General features: G+C 37.1%; 1 protein-coding gene and 1 pseudogene across 1 annotated transcript in view; one reads left to right on the forward strand and one right to left on the reverse strand.

The window, feature by feature from the left end:
- Window positions 1–17944, forward strand: part of LOC105202687 (neuropeptide SIFamide receptor) — a 56105-nt gene that overhangs the window by 9800 nt on the left and 28361 nt on the right. The gene's annotated exons all lie outside the window — the stretch shown is intronic.
- Window positions 11599–12346, reverse strand: LOC120359153 (annotated as a pseudogene).

Here is a 17944-nt window from a genome sequence, read left to right on the forward strand (position 1 = left end):
AATGTGTAACCAATAAAATCACAAAACGGCATTTTAAGCATATTGCAAGTGCCATTCGTTGCATCAGTCTCAATGAAAATGAAAAGAACTCGATATCATTATATTTTCAAGTAAAAAGATGACACGTTAGTCAAAATTGTAAAAAACATCAATTTGCAATTTGTTATTTCAAAGTCTTATTATTTTAATATTTCTCTTAAACATTCACTTACGATTGTTCAACGACCGATGCAGTAACTTTAAGTAAAAAATTGCACGATACATTTTTATTTTAGTTCGGAAGTGATAAAGTATTTCAAAGACGACAAAAGTTATTTCAATTATTCGTCTATCGACGAGTCTGTAGTTGTAATGACGATAATTTATTGTGAAAATTAGAAATTCTGTGCTTTAAAGTATCTATAACGGAGAGTTTTGATATAGAAACACTTCAGACGGAAGTCGAGCGTTGTCTTGGATGTCCTCTCCCCGATGCCATTCGTCTTATTGACAATTCAATCGACGCCAAGTGCCGCAGTAACGTCATCGATTTACAATTGAGTGTAGTTTCGAAGGTTCCTCGATCAACTCTGTTTGCTTATTTACCGGCTGTTTTCCTGTTATTTGCGGATTTTGTTGTCGCCGCGATTGTCTACCTTCCCAGACTATGATGTAATTGGTGTACTTGTGTAGCCACACTTGTCGATAGCATAGAAACTTTTTCTATATATGCTGAAGTAGCGCGCCGCATTAAATCCGTGGATTCTTATGGCGCGAGAAAATAATATAAAATTAGCTTCTAGTGTACTAACTGTACTATTAATAGATTGAGTTTTTGTTCAAAACGTAAGGCTCAATAAAAAAAGAAGGGTGCTCAATACTGTATCGCCGTGTTCCATTATCGACTCGTCTGCTTTCACACCAACTAAAATTAGTTTTCGCTAATTAATGTTGTTAATAAATCAAGGGTCGTCTAAAGTTAGATCAAGGTATTTATTGTATAAACTGTCTCGTCGACAGTTTTATTGTGTTCTTTCTAAACAAGTTAAAATTAGTTTACCATATAAGTAACGTCGTGAATTAATTAAAGTTTGTGAAACCCATGTATCGGGCTGATGTAAAAGTGGAAGGCGTTCGCAGTTTATTAAAAAAAAAATGTCATTTTTATCCCATGTCTCTGTTTGCGTAATTACTGTTGTTAACTAAACATCGAGAATACGACGAGGTTGTGAGAAGCAATGTTGTTCCGAACGATGTTTATCGGCAACGGGAGCAGCTGTATCGCATCAGGATAGAAATGCATGGAAGACAAAAGTTGATTTATACTGTCTCTTGTCTATTTTTTCCTCATGCGCGAAGCGCAGAATTGGCCGCGGCCTCGACGGGATTTCCGACCGAACGAGCGCGACAAATGTAAGAAGATGAGAAACGACGCCACGATGTTTCCTCAGCTGAAGCACAGTGGGTTCCAGCACCGTGTACACAATTGGTATCGTCTTGTAATCGAACGCGAGCGCGAAATGTCGCCATCGGGACGCCGTGTAATTACGAACGCGCTATTAAGCGAACAATGCGCGTTGTCGTAAAACATCTGAAGTTAATACAGCGCGTCGTGCGATTCAACGTGCGTTTCTCGAATAAGAAACGAGAAAACCACTATAGGTGTGAAATGATAAGTTCTCGTTAATTTTATTCAATTTCGGTAAATTAATACAATTTAATATTATTGTAAGAATTTTCCTGAATGTAAACAAAATCCGCATGTATCAAGGATTTTCCATTTGTAAAACTTGATTAAAAATGTAAGCACTTTGCTCTTTTCTCTACAAAAAGTATAATTTGCTACAATATTTTATTGCGATAAAATGCAAAATATTTTTTTGAACGTTGAACAAATTCTGGAAGTAATCTGGATTTTTCCTTAATTCAAACGTCCAAAATATAATTTGTAGGCGATTGCGGACGAAAGACTTTCCGCGGAATGAGATTTAGGCCAGGTGAATTTCAATGAATATCAAATAAGTTTTACCTCGGGCGTGTCTTAATTCGAGGCTCTGTTAGCGAGATAACTTATAGCGAATAATCGCGCAAAGATGATAGAGTTAAACTCTATTAAAAATGACTATCTAAAAATTCACTAAAAAGTAAACGTTACGTTCTATTTGCACATAAAATGCTAGCGAGTAAAATCTCGCGAAATTTACGTAATGGAAGATCGAGATCGGAATTCAACGACGAGTTTGACTTTGAAATTAAGATTACAAGTTCCTCCCGAGATATTTTCCGCATGTATCATATTGGAACGCTTTGTGCACGTCGAGTTATATAAATTGAGTCGATAATCTCTTGTGTACATAATAGTGTGAAATGAGCTGCGATCACCTTGACTATATGTCAGAGAGCTGTCTATATAACTTGCGGATGTACCTATGTGCAACATTCTATCGCGTGCACGCAAGTTCGCAAGTTTGCGCATCGAACGTGTTCAGAAGTTGAAGAGAAGTCGTACGTCTCGCCGATCTCCGCGTAGACGGCGTGCCAGGATTGTGTAGAGCGCGAGAGACCACGAGGGATTAGAATTTAAAAGTGAATTAAAAAATTTCGCCTGAGATTCTGGAATAGTTGCTTGTTAATCTTCCGCTGCTAATTCCACGGCGCGGTATAAATTTGCAGCTTTCCAATAATCTTGCCTAATCTTGCGTCGGAAATCCGAAGAGTCGAGGAAATTAATTCGAGAAACCGGGACATAAGGCAGACTTCGAGGCAACCTTCGGAGGATGGATTGAAAACCGCAGGAGTGATTCCCCGCTCATTCGGCAGTTATATGAATAACTGTCGCGCGCGTTACGGATTTCCTCCTCCTCCTCCTCCTCCTCCTCCTCCTACGGAGAGAAGGCTCGTAACGATTTTCTCTATGCATGTGTTGCGAATTATGGCCGGCTCGATTGTCTCCGCCTTTTGAATTCTTGCACATACACACCCCGTCCGCTTCGTAGAATTTCAAAAGTGCAGCACACCGATAAGCTGACCCAAACCGAGATCCATATAACCTGTATTCGTGTCAAGGCGAAAGGGGCCAACACTCTCGCCTGGCCTACATCGGCCGATCGCACTCCAACCCCCCGACTTCGACCCCGTTCGCGACCCATCGTCTCCCCGTCCCGGTTACCCGCGCGCATCTATTCTTCGTCTTGCGTACCGTACGTCGCGGCGCATCCAATGAATATGATTTTAAATTTTTTGCCGAGAAAGAGAGAGAAAAAGAGAAAGAGAGAGAGAGAAAGAGAGAGAGAGAGAAAGAGACCTTGCAGCGATCCCCCGGAGACGCGACCTCGCATCAGCGACAACAGTTAGTAGTATAGTTCGCTGGATTAATATTGGTTCATTCGCGCTCAATTAACTTGGACTTAACACGATCAATATTAGGTTACTTCTGTCATTCTTCAGTACCGAGAGCCCTTACGTGCGATGCCGAAACGCGTGCGAGTAGAATAGTGAACCTTCCCCCCCTCTCCCCCCATTTGTCCGTTTTCACCGAGCGAGTCGTTGCAACGTGACCCCAAAGAAACGTAATCGACCGCGTATAACGAGAGTATATCGGCGCTGTCGGTTGCGCAGCGATAAGGGAAAATTCGCAACGTTTTACTGCCGGAGGATTCGCGTGTTGCGTGCCTCAGGATTGCACGAAACAAAATTGCGCGTATATCTACACGGCGGCGGTATGTTGCGCGCTGCACCGCGCGTCGCACCGCGCCGCGCCGGCAGACCAGTATCCGGCGATACGGGTGTGTTGGCACCGTGTCTACAGGTGAACTAACTAGGTCGGCGTCCCACTTGATGGGGGTTGGGAGAGCGGCGGCAGAGGGGACTGGCGTTCGCCGGACTGGCGGGGAGTTTACCTGAGGACGATTAGCCGATGGCGTGTGCCTTCTTTTCGTTCTCGGTGGACTGCAAGTGGTAGAGACTAATATCATTCGCAGTATTTTTTCCCCCTTTCTCTCTCTCTCTCTCTCTCTCTCTCTCTCTCTCTCTCTTATGCGCGTTCTCTCGAACGAAAAATTGTCTACGTTTTCGCATCGAAACGTTATCCTCGAGCGTTTCTGTCTCAGCTCGATTACTCCGCCTCTTCGAGATAAAGGTTTACTTTTGTTCTTACGGAGCCCCGAATCAATTTGATAGGGGAACCAGGGTCTCACTTACATGCCGACATTTTCCCCGAGTTTCTTGAACCATTGGTGCAAAAAGCCGTGGATGATCGAGCAGATGACTCGTTGGAAGTGAACCTGGTAGACAGAGACATGGCCCAGTTTAGATTTGGTCCGTTCAAGGTCGTGCCACGCGAAAAGATAATTACGTATTTGGGTCAGACGGGCGGATATCTACATAGTTTGGTCTTGATGCAGACAGACAGATCTCTATGTATATAACGGTCTATTAATTTTTATAGTCTTTAATGTGTCGTCGCAATGAAACATTTTCGCCGACTTAACGAAGTTGTTTGGCTGCCGCTCTCGCTGTTATTGAACGCGATATGCAGCGTGTTTGACGAGGGGTCGGTATTGTAGCTGATATTTCATGCAAACGCGCGGTAATCATCATCACGGTGCAAAATTTATTCATAGTCGGTGGAATCCACCGGTGGATTCTTTAAGGAATAGCGCGTTTGGGTCCACGAGAAAAATACACGCCATTTATACGTCCCTTTGTGATTCTTTCGGAGACAGACAGCATGACATACATCACGCGCGGAGTGCCGTAACAAAATTTCAGCGAGACAGGGGCTGAGAAGAGCGCGCCGTAAAAGCCTCGAAGGACCGAGCATTTCAGAAACTACGCGACTTTAACGACTTCCTATGTTCATTTAAAAGCTATCCCCGTTGAGGACAGAGAACTTTATCAAGTTATTACAGCGATACATCTCCGGACTTGGATCATTGCGATCGATGTGGTCGGTGGTGCCTTCCGTTCCCACACACATACTATGACTATGAAACGGAAAACTCTCTTTCCGTCGACATTTTTTGGATTTGATCGTGTTCGCGGTAAGCAATTTCGCGTGGCGCACGTTATTCCCGGTACCTTATGACCTCTCTGCAAACTTGGCGGAAGTAGCTCCGTATCTAGTTTCGATTTCACTCAGGCGTGCTCCGCCTCCCCGTATCTCGATTGCGGGCACTACTTTGCCGTTCCCGCGGACGTTTACAAGATCCGAAGACGTGGATGCATCCGCCAGTCGAGCGCTACGCTGCCGCGCTCCGTCAGTCTCAGGCAAGCGCCGAGACAGCGTCGTGTTCCCGACAATTCGCAACTTGCGACATTGACTTTGCGGCAGCTATTGTCCGGAAATTCGTCGGGAGACGCGCTCTCGAGCTGGGAAGCAGCTTGCCAAGGACGAGTATAAATCTAGCCAACGTAGCCGGGATGTGGTGGCGCCGATAGACTGCGTTTCTAGTAGAGATATACGGATGTGGCACGTCACGTTGCGTATTATGCGAATCGGTGAGTTACATGTGGACATTATATGTCCACTGAAACCTTACACCGTGCCATTATTTCCAATTTTGCACGGTTGAAGAAATACCTGTTGGAAAACTCTAAAGCAGTCGTTCTCTCTCTTTTTTTTCTGCGTCTCCGCAGAAAGAGCAGATCGTAATTTATACTTATTCATTTAATTTTTTTCAATACTAACGTGGTGTATGAAACAATTAGTAACCTTAATAAAGCGATCGCTTTATTCTTGTACATCCCAAGTATCGATGTCACGACCAGAGACATGCACGATAAATCTACACGTCCGCGTATTGTCATTGAGATTATAGCCGGAGTTCTTACAATCTTGATGAACTGCTTTAGTTACATAATAGGCTGTATATACCCCACTCGATATACAGGTCGGTGCTAGCTCATCATCGGTGGTTGACCCCATCAACGGACACTTTGCGACGGACGCTTAATTTTCGCGGTAAGATGTTTAAATACCGATATCGCGCGGAATGATGGGGGAAGGAGGGATCGATGGACGTTTCCTCTTTACGCATTCCTCGGGACTTGGTGCCTCTTTTCGCGACCTCGCGACGGCGTGTTAGAAACCACTTTGTGCTCCCGAAGAGGGTGGAGGCCAGTAGGACACACCGCCAGCGCACACCTGTACCGCGCCGGTATTCGGGTCATGCATCTCGGCCACTTGTACTAGGTCACTACCTCCCTCGTTCGTTCCGTTGCGTACCCCCTCGCGCCAACTTTTCACTCGGCATGCACATACGTTGCCGAGCGACTCGAGATTCAGCGCTGTCGCGAATCATGTTTATTCAATTCTGGAGAAAGGACCGCGCGTAGGTAGAGAACATGTAGGGTCCGATTGTACGGACACTTGCAATTGCACATCTGTGCGATCTACATGCGTCTCGGTGTCTCGCGAATAATGAACGTGTAGGAATTGGTGACCCGGCGATAAACCGAGGCTGCGGGTGGAGGATAGGGGGTGGACTGATGCGGCGTCGTAATCGGGGATGCTTGCGCTTAGGCGAAGGTCAAATCGTGACTGGTTCGCAGCGTGCGAGGTGTCGATACGAGGACATATAATGAAACGCGATGGGACGCTGAGAATGCACGCACAATTTCAGCCGCGAAACTTCGTTTCTTCGTGAACGAACACGCGCGCTGTGTAATCTGCAACATCGAAATTGCCAAATCTCGTTTTTTTTTTTTTTTTTTTTTGTAGTAGTTCAACGGGCAGGAAACTTTTTTTTTCAAATAGAAAACTTTCCAGAATTTTACTTTGTTTGAGTTTAATTATCAAGATGCTCAATGTTGCGAATAGACGTTCACGGAAGATACGAACGGGTAAAAGGTTCAATCAAATTTACATTGATTAAATTACAAGTTGTTCGAAGAATCTATAAACGAAAAGAAGAAACGCGTGACATCGTTGGAATATCGAGAGATTTGGAGACGGAGGGAGGGAAAGGTAAGCAGCTCCTTTGGTGCGCATACGTCTAACGCCATCGCTACAATTAAATTCGATATGATGGCAATTAAACTCGATACAATGTTGACTGTCCGTTGGCCCAGTTCACGTCTTTGCTAGGTGGAAGGGGGTTTTTGCAGCGATTCGCCATCAATCATGCGTAAATGTTTTTTTCATTCGACGTCCGATATCGCGCGTGGATATGTGTTTGGTGCTTCGTTGTTCGTGTCACGTCGGAAAAATATCGAGAAACGGTGGCTGGCGAGCGAGCGAACGGCGGAGAACTCGATTAAACCGAGGGGGTAGGAGCGATGCTACCGCTTTCAGTGCGTCCGAGCACCTGGCGTCCGCGGCGCGCGCGGGTGGGATCGCGTCGCGTTGCCGCGCCAGCGAGACCTTGAAGGTATTCGAAACCGGGGCACTGTCCTGAGGAGAGGTCTCACGCAGTCGCAGTACGCCGGACGGTTCTAACACACCGAGTTGCCCTACATACAAGAGCTGCTACAACACCAAAACCTCGCGCTCGCGCCCTAGCGAATCTAGATCAGAACCCTACGTACGAATTCCTCGAGAGAGAAAGAGAGAGAGAGAAAGAGAGCGCGTGCCTTTATTCGTTATTCATACATTTTTCTACAAATATATCGTCCCTTCAGGTTAACCCGTAGTTATTAATACTATAATTGGCTCTTATCGCTGTAAAAAACCGTATCGATCGATGTCTCAAATTTCAGAATAGGATAACAATTGAGGGCAGCGGCAATCAAACTACGAGATGTAAAAGTTCACGGATATGAACAGAAAAAGAAAAGAAGATTCTGCTATAATTGGAAAAGAATAATTTTTAGTATTTTTAACATTTTATTTAAATGGTACCTCTTCTTACAAGATTATTCATTAATAATCACCTTACGTCGATATAATTATTTTAGTAATAAAACGAATCAAATTTTTGCATGATTACGATTTACAAGTTTAAAATTTAAGTAAATATTATTGGTTTCTGCCGATCAATTTTCTACTTAATTGCCGATCGTTATTATCAGCTCATTTGCGATTGATATGTTCTATATCGATGGTTTCTCTCACAAGCAATCTGCAGAAATTGCTGATGAAGGTGCTTTGTGTGAAATCATAATGGAATTCGCCAGCTGCATATAATGGCGGCGAATGTCTGAAAAGGACAATCTTAAAGCCCGATGATATTTATTCGTATCTTTCGTTTTATTCTTTCTATCGTCCTTCGTTTTTCCATTTGCATTTTTACTTCTCGCCGTGATCTTTCGTTTAACGCGCCAAATTGTCAAACGCTGCAACATTTCAATATAAATCGGTATAAATTTCTATCGCATCATGCTGCATTTACATCAGATCTTCTGATTCCGATTTAAAGAAAATTTTTCTCAAGGAAAATGTTCTCAGGCATCAATAATTTTTGAATAATTAAGAATACTTTTTTTACTTGTCGTATCGTCAGTATTTGTGCTTTGTATAAGTCTTATAATTTATTCAGCACCTATAAGTGGCAACCCGATCATCATATTGCACTGCCGGATAACAGCTTTGCGGCGCAAGTTTCTTGCGAGAAAAATTTTCCAGAGTAATTATACGTAATGCCTTAAAACCACCGCGCATATATTTTTAACAACAAATTCTTTGATTAATTTAAATTTGATTTTTTCTTAATGTGTGAAAATACCAAGGTATTAATAATTTTCTAATTTATAAACGATTGAAAAAGAAAAATCCCGAGAAGTCAAATAGACAATAAAATCATATTTTCAGTTAAGTTTAAATAAATTTATTTTAATAATTTAAGGCGCAGCGCAAGAAGATGAATAGTTTAAATTCTTCGTAAACCTAAAATATGGTAAAGATACAAATAGTGAAACTGTTATTATTAAATTGATGGGAGATATAAATATTTTTTATAATAGAGTATTAATTCAAGAATTAAAGTTATGTGTAATGTTAAAGAAAATTTCATTTAGTAGGTATAGCGTTTTCTCTCGCCGTAAAAGGAAAAGTCGGTCAAATTTTTCAAAGAATCTACCATTAAATGTTACTTGTGGCAAGGATTATAATCTATATTGTCAATCAAAGCATTGTCGGTATATCGCCGTTAGGTAGCTATGTCACGCGAGCGTTACAGTATTGATGAAGCTTCGATAGCCTGAGGCCTGAGGGTATAAGCAAACATTTAGATGGAAGAGGGTCCCGTTCATTCACTTGAAATTTTTCCTGCTAGTATATCTATGATATTGACATATTTACGATATATGTATGATATTGACATACATACAGTAGGTCAGTGTAACTTGAAAATTTTATTACCACATGTGAACATGCAGAATTGTTCATTTTTCAACTTTATATAAATTTACGTGCTAAAAAAAACATGCTGTGCAATTATTATCTTAACATCCTTTTGAGATAAATAAAAAAGAAACGCAATAACGAATAAAGTTATTGTTTATAATATAGATTAACAGTGTAACCATTAACAGTGTAACAATAAAAGATATTAATAATGCATTGATTTTTTCATAATAATATAACAATTTTACGTGCTTATTAGTATTTATAAGACATACATATGGTTCATCTTTATCTCACTTTGCCATCGACAAATTGCAACAAGAAAAATAGACTATTGTAGTATTCACGAGCTACAATACAAGCAAAACAATTAGAATTTAATGTCTGCAAATTATATAACTGTAAATATTATCAGACAATGTAGAGAATTTTTTAAGCGCGTGCTGTGCAGAAAATAAATAATCAATAAAATTTCGAAAAAATCAATTTTACTACATTAAACATCTAATTAACATATTTGAAACAGTAATTAATATTTGTTAATTTTTTAATAATTTTGAATAAATTTTATAATATCTAAAATCTATTTAAAACAATTCTAATTTATTTTTTTGTCAAAAAATGGTAAAAGTGAAAGTATTTCATAAAAGAACCTCACAAAGTAGGAAATTCAGATTTTAATAAAACTTGGTATAAATGTAAAGAAGGTAAATACATAAATTTAGAAATTTTTAGTTACTGCTAAAGAACGGTTTGAAGGGGTGAAATCATCGCTCAAATAAAAGATTTTTGCCTTTTTTCAATATATCTCGTTAACCAAACAAAGTATCAAGAAATGTTTTATACCAAAGTTTTACAGTAAAAATATATCTATTTAAATACGTTATTTATTTTCTAAAAAAATATTTTTTTAATTTTGCAAATTCATGTATTTACACTTATGCCAAGTTTTATTAAAAATCTGAATTTTTCACTTCGCGAGGTTTGCTTGTCAATCAGAAATCGTAAGCTTCCACACAAATTTTCTCAGCCGATTATAATTTAAATACTTACATTGGTGAACATAACTATGATATGTTAAACGTCTGGATGGAAAATAACCCCACAATTATTGATATATTATAACATAAATAGTTTAAATATTTTAAATATTAATAGTGTAATAATAAAAAGTTAATAAAGCATTGATTGTACTATTTAATTACATTCTCATAATAACGTCGTATTTGCCAGTGTTTATGAGTCATATTCAAGATTCATTTTTATCTGCTTTTATCACCGACAGATTGTAACAGGAAGAAATAGGACATAGTAGTGTTCATAAACTATTAATAAAAACAAAATAGTATTAGTAAACAAAAAATGTAAATTTGTGAATACTATTAGCCGATGTACAGGTTCTTTTATTTTGCAAAAAAGTAAAATTGATAAAAATTTCAAAAAATCAATCGTACAAATAAAATAAATTTTTAATTAACGTATTTGAAACAATAATTAAAATTTCGTAATTCTATGTTTTAGTGTTTATTTTGAAATTTATAATAATAAGTTTTGTAATATGTAGATTTTGTTTAACACAATTTTCATTTTCTTGCTCGGCAGTGTTAGATTCATACTTATATCAACGGAAATAAAACATAAATAATATTTTAGAGCATTGAACTTATTAAAGCGATGAAACTGATTATGACTCCATGGTCATAAGAGCTTTCATTCATATTTATATAGGCAATCATAATTTAAACACTTACATTTGTAAACATGACCATCCCGATAGGAGTGAAAATTGCGTATATATCGGTTTTTGCATCATCACTAGAATAACATTTGTTCTAACGTGACAATCGAGATCAGATTTAGGCCACTGGCCAAAGTATATTCCCCATTACAAAAATCATCATTCTAAATATATACATACAGAAAAATATTTTTTGGTACACAGAACTTTCGAATAAAGACCAGCGTCTCACCCATATATGACAAAATACGTGTTTGGCGGGAGTTAATAATTTTTTATTAAATATTAAATAACGGAATCGACCGGAACTTTTCGGAAGGCGTTAAGATACATTCAGAACTGAAGGAGAAATATTTTTTTGTACACGGAACTCTATTATGTAATATTATAAAATAAATATTTTATAATAATTTTTGTTTTTTTTATTAAATAAACTATGTTAAACGCTAGAACTCTTTCTAGAACTCATCTAGAACTATAGATCTTTTAAAATCCTACAAGAATTGGGTCTGGAAAATGACGCAGGACAAACTGAGACGCTGTGTGAACCTGGCGTCTCACTTTGTCCTATACGTTTTTTTCGCTTTAAAGGCCAGAACTATTTGTTTTATCTATCAGGGACTATAGAACTATTGTAAATAAATCCAGAACTCTCAACATTTCGTGAGTTTCCACGAAATGATACGCCAGCTTCACACACACCAAAGAAGCACAATATTGGTGACAATATGCCAAAAGATGATGGGTCCATAGACTTTTTCTAGTATGTCGCGGCATCGCAGCAATTTCTGATGTTTTTCAATAGATGTTTTCAACAGATCCGAAAACTTCTCATTAGGCAGAGTATTTGTGAGCCTGAAAGCCACGTATCGTTGAGGCGAATTGGTAGGTAAGGAAACCAAAAACGCTCTGAACAGTGCATGCCGTGACGACATTGAACGTTCCCAAAATCGTTTCGGCGATCAAATGGAGATGATACAAACTATTATCGGGAACGGTCCAAAAGTATCCGTACCCCCTGCTGACAGGCAGAATATAATTCGTAGCTAAATGGAAGTGACGGATATTGCGAATAATGAAAATATACGGAGGCAAAAAATATGTTAAGAGCAATCCCATCATAACGGTGACATATGTTAAGGTGTATGTTGCACGTAGAGACGAAAATATTATCGTTCGGATTTTTTCGTTTTGAATAAGCTCTCTCTCAAAAAAATCATTTAGCGTCCGGTGATTATTTATCAGAGAGCTGCGATTTATCATGAAGATGAATACCTTAAAAAAAAAATTAGCAATGTATATTTCATCTCCTTGCAAATCCAAAAATTACATGTGACTACATTTAATATATCATTTAATATCGATTAATTATATTTATATTTTAATTTTAAAACAAAATTTCTTTTTTCTTACAAAAAATAACGTTAATAAAAGAAATGCTTATTAAAAGCCTAATCAATGAATTAGCGCACTGACAATGAATATTCTTAATTTATTTTTTATCAAATAATTTCCGATACAAATCTTTTTTTTTGATCTGGGTAATTTTTTAACGAATGTCAATATTCATAAAAATACATGTAGAAGGATATACTTTTATATTTATTTTTAACTGAAGAATATAGGTTCGTTGAAGTTTAGCTGGTGAATATATTAATATATTAATGTGTTTATGTGTCTTTTATTGTATCGATATAAGTTATTTTTCTGAATCTTAGATTTTATTCTGCTACGTAATAAGTTTTTTCCAATTCGTACCTTGATCATAACGCTAATGGAAGATATAGCAATGCCTACCATTTTCATCATATTTGCCAATTTATGTCTAAATTCATAGGCCGTAGGCAAGGCAATTATGTTTATGCTATTTAACAAAATCACACAAACTGGCAAGTAGCGCGTGGTCTTGCCGGATTTTGTGGGCATGTATCAACAACCACAGATGCTGAGTAGAATCTTAACAACGCCTTGGTATTTGCGATACGCTTAATCGTTCATCAGTTATCGTGACATTCGCACAATGAAGAACTCACAATCAGAGATGTCTTGAACGAAATATCTTTTCAACTGGAAAAACTCATTATTTTAAAATGTCAAAGAAATACAAATTTTTGTAAGAGAATGCAGGCCGACGTATCGAAACACAACTAATTAAAGACGAGTTTAGACTGAATAAGTTCAGTCATAACTGGATCTTCGTGTAATATTTCTTGTATGATTCTCATATTATAGGTTAAATAAACTGTGCACCAAATAAATTTTAGGTGTTAAAACATTTATAAAAGAAACAAGAATAGTAGTGTCACAATATTGAATTGATAACCAATTTAATTTTAGCCCGATATATTAGCACGAAAATTCAGCTATGACTAAACAAGGCTCGTTTTTAACTAGTTCCAATTTTTATATTCAATTAAATATAAGCAGACGTCTCGATGAAAGAGGGTTTCATCAAAACGTCTGCTTATATCTTAAAGATATTGCATTATTCACTACGAACAAAAGTAAGAACAGTTAGAATTATATCAATTTACAATAAGTGTAAGATTGTGTGAATATTATTAGTCGATATATAAAAAATTTTTAAAACTTTGCGAGAAATAAATTGACACAAATTTGAAGAAATAAACTTCACGAAGATTAACTTTAATTATTCTGGAAATTAGTATTAAAAGATTCACATTACTTCTATAATATTTAATTTACTTGAATAATACTAATAACATATTTACTTGAATCACGAACATTTCTTTTCAGTGTAGTAAAATTCACATTTTTTTATATTCATATTTTTTCCAATTTCAAATTTTCTATTTTCACAAAAATAAATTGTTAATATTATTTCAAGGTAAATGTGGTGAAATCTAAAGATAATTCAAAAGTCATAATCTTTTACTAAAATTTATTTGGTAGCCTAATCTTGTATCTGGAAAATCCTATTATTGAACAATTGAAACTTACAGTCAGTATTGTGAAGTAGCTTTTCATTGAATATTGTTTACATTATCAAAACTTTGAAAAATTAAGAGTTTATCTTATGACAAATTCAACGTGTCGTTCAAGAGTTTGATCGAGACGGGCCATAATTTAAACGATGATTATATCATGAATGTGGAAAAAAAAGAAATGTAAATCCTCGTCATGTTTCATTAAAAGGAAAAAAAACCTTCATTAAAAGAAAACTCACGGTGTTTTTAGGAGTAAAATATATTAGATTTCGAATTTATTTGTACCTCATTTGCCGATGGGCATATTTTTTGACAACACTTCCCCCTTTTCTACCAGTGTAACTTTCTGCTTAATAAAATTTGGAAGAAATGGACAAACGCTACTTCCTTGATCTATTTATTACGTATCTATTTCCGCATCTGATCTTCATGTTTTTTCTTATTAGCAAACTTTGTTATAAAACGCGAAATAAGCTGATACAAGTAAGTTGCAACAAAATAAACGAGGCTTAAACCTTTCACGTCTGATTTCCCTTGAGAAAAGAAATATCCAGCTCAACTATTTTTAAAGGCTTTCGAATGGCTAAAAATCTGAAAACAAAAATTTAAAATGGCGAATACAGTAGACTAGTAAAGATAGAAAATTTCAGAGAAATTGTTTATAACAAGATTTCTAGGATTGTTAAATGTAAAAATAATTTTGAAACATTAAAAGGCGAGTTCGAATGTAGCGAATGAGAAGTAATAAATATGGATTCTCGTAAAAGTAAAATCCCATTATCTTTTACTTCTGCAGTTTCTATGTCCACCGGATGGCACACGTGATTTAAACTAGTAATACAACGGCACGGTCCTGCATCTTGGAATACTTCGCGATATTATCGCGATACACGAAAACAAAGTCGCGTGTGCGCGCGCATGTTCAGTTAAGCTTCCCATCGACCTGAAAATTCGCAATCGTCACGCGACGCGCTAATTTACTCTTGTTTCCTTAATCCCTCCCCTCTCACTTATGCCGCCTGAAACGGCGCGCGACGGAGTGTGCTCTAGCGCCAGATCTGTTTTAAAATTTAAAAAAAAGCAAAAAAAAACTACACTGGCCGGAAGTCCATACCGCGCGATCAATCTCTATGAATTTCCTGGTTTGGAAAAGGCAATCCTCGAAGAGATGGGGGGATATCCCGATATCATTTGATTACGGGGTCACGGCTTTTCGATTGAAATTCCTTCTACTTCGCTGACGTTACGAAGATCGACTATCATTGCAACCAGCACGGTAACGAGGGTGCATGCACATGCATAAAGATACATCAGAAATCTCTCTCGAAAGATATATATCTACGTTTCGTAACACGAAGCAGAATGTTGACGTAATTACGTAAAAGGTTCATTCTTCAATTCAAATATTAACCCCCAAATATTATTATAATTTATAATAACATATATATAATTACGTTTTACCTCTTGGTTGACTGCACTTAAAATTAATAAAGTAAATTCCTTATAAAATTAACTAAAAATATAATTTTTAATTATTTATCTATTTGACCTCTTTAAAGTTCCGGAAAGTTTTTCTTTTCTTCTAAACATCCGTAAAATGCATGAAATTCTTGAACACAATGAAATCTTGGATCAATTGTTTTCTTTGTAAATTCGTATAAAAAATTATATTTGATTTCAAGCTTGCAACTTGATGTGCTTTCAAACTAGTTTCAGAGTTTGAGAGTTTTCAGACACACTACATCTGTTACTTATTATTTTTCTCTTAGCCTATATGAATAATCATGATGCTCAGCAATATGATAAAATTTCTATGATTATTCATGAACTAAGGAAAGAAACGAAACAGCTGTAACGTTTCGCTTGGCAACATTTTCTTAAAAATTCCAGAAAAATTCTGCACCTTTCGTTGCTCATACGTAAAATAAAAATTCAATAACACACTCTGTTATTGTTATATTAAAGTCAGCAGCGTGCAATTGCAACTTCCTGTGCTCTCTTCTCTCTCTCTCTTCATTTAATTCATTTAAAAATTCTGATGCTTCACGAAAGCCTTAATTCTTTCGTGCATAGTAGGGCATATATGTCCTAATCCTTCAAAAATTCATATCTTCCACAAAAATAAAGATAGCGATTTGTTTCTGAGTTTATTTTAAAGATGAAGGATAAGACTCTTTACAAAAAAATCGATACTTGTGATTTTCATCTGCACACCTCGCTAAATATTCGTAAAAAAAATAATACACATTTTCCACAAAAATTGATATATATATATATATATATATATATATATATATATATATATATATGCATAATTTTTTGAAATCGTTAATGACAAATAAAAATTTTAAAATTAAAACTGGCGATTCAAATATGGTGGACAAAAATATTAAATTTTGTTGGATATTGATTCGCCATTTTGAATTTTGAAATTTTGACTATATATTCATAATCAACAATCTCAAAAACTTTTAATAACTGAATTGGATGCTAATTATTCCTAGAAAATGTCAGGCACGTGAAAGGGTTAAATCGAGAAATATGCAACGAGTTCATATCAAGTTACTTGACAGCGGCCAGCACGGTAGTCAAGTTTCCGCAGCGATCGTAATTTGAATAGAGCGTCTCTTTACGCTGCAAGATGCATTAAATCTCACTTAAGTCTCGTCGGAACGGAGCGAAACGCGCGGAATTAATAACACGACTGGGACATTATACTTTTAACAATAATCTCTTTATAGCCGCATGCGTAGTCTTTATAGAGCCCCGAGAAGAATCGTCGGGTATTCACGGGCGGGGGTGGGTGCACGTGGAATCTTCGGGATGCGGAACTTTTTACAAGCAACTGAAATGTCTCTCGCGAACGGTAAAATCCAAGATGTTATCCGCACTCGGTGCGCGGGGTCTTATTGCAATGCACTTCCGCCGAAGAGATCCGACTATATGTATATTTGACGATGACGAGCGCAAAAGGGGAATCCGCCACCGCCGCCGACTCTGCATCGAGCCGTGAAGTTTTCAATCCTTTCCGCATCCTCCGTCTTTCCTCCCTATGCCGGCGATGCTTCACGTATCTACGTCCATGAAGGGTGCGCGATAAGCTTTCTCGCTCTCTTTCATTCGAGCGTTCCTTACCGTCGGGTCCGGATATTAAAAAGAATCGAAGCGCCGCGCGTGTTTCCGCAACCTCGTATAAGTTCACAGTTCGACACTCTACAAATTATAGGCGCGCCTATAAATCGACGTGCAAAGTTGGATTTAACAGCATGCAAAACATCATAAATTTGAGATTCATGGTACATACTATATTTCGCCACGTTACAAGACAAATGAGCTTTGGAGAGGCACGGATCTACGTATTCAAGTTGTTTTGAGTATCGCGAAGAATTTTAAGCGTGACACGGACAAATTATAAATAAAACCGGAGTAGCTTATGATAGTAAAATCTACGTTAAACAAAAAAAAGTTTTTTCATATTCGAGTAAATATATTTATTTTAATTTAATTTCCTTGATTTAAATAAATATTAATTTTTCAATTAAGGAAATGATATTAAAATAAATTTATAATTTACTTGAATATAAACAATTTTTTTCAGTGTACATATCGATATTATTAGTTCATTAACAATCTAGATTTTTATTTCTCATTTTCAATTAATAATATAAACAGGTAAATAAGTGGTGTATACTTAAAGTGGTAATACTTAACGATATAAAAAACAGTATAATGATTTATTTCCTTGCTCCGAAACATAATCAAGTAAATATTTCCGTGTTTTAAAGTTTTGTAAAATAATAATAAATGATCCTTTAAATATTCTGCTCGATTTCACCGTGAATGATCTCTCATCGCTGAATTATTAAAATCGCATTCCGCGATGCGTGATATCTCGCGTGTGTGCGCGCCCGGAAGTCATTTCGCGTTTCGAGTAACGTTTTCGGGCCGTTTCGCACAATTGAAAGCGGAATGTGAAAGACAAATAGTCGGCAGTGG

Source organism: Solenopsis invicta, chromosome 12 (assembly GCF_016802725.1).
Source record: "Solenopsis invicta isolate M01_SB chromosome 12, UNIL_Sinv_3.0, whole genome shotgun sequence".
Taxonomy (NCBI): Eukaryota; Metazoa; Arthropoda; class Insecta; order Hymenoptera; family Formicidae; genus Solenopsis; species Solenopsis invicta.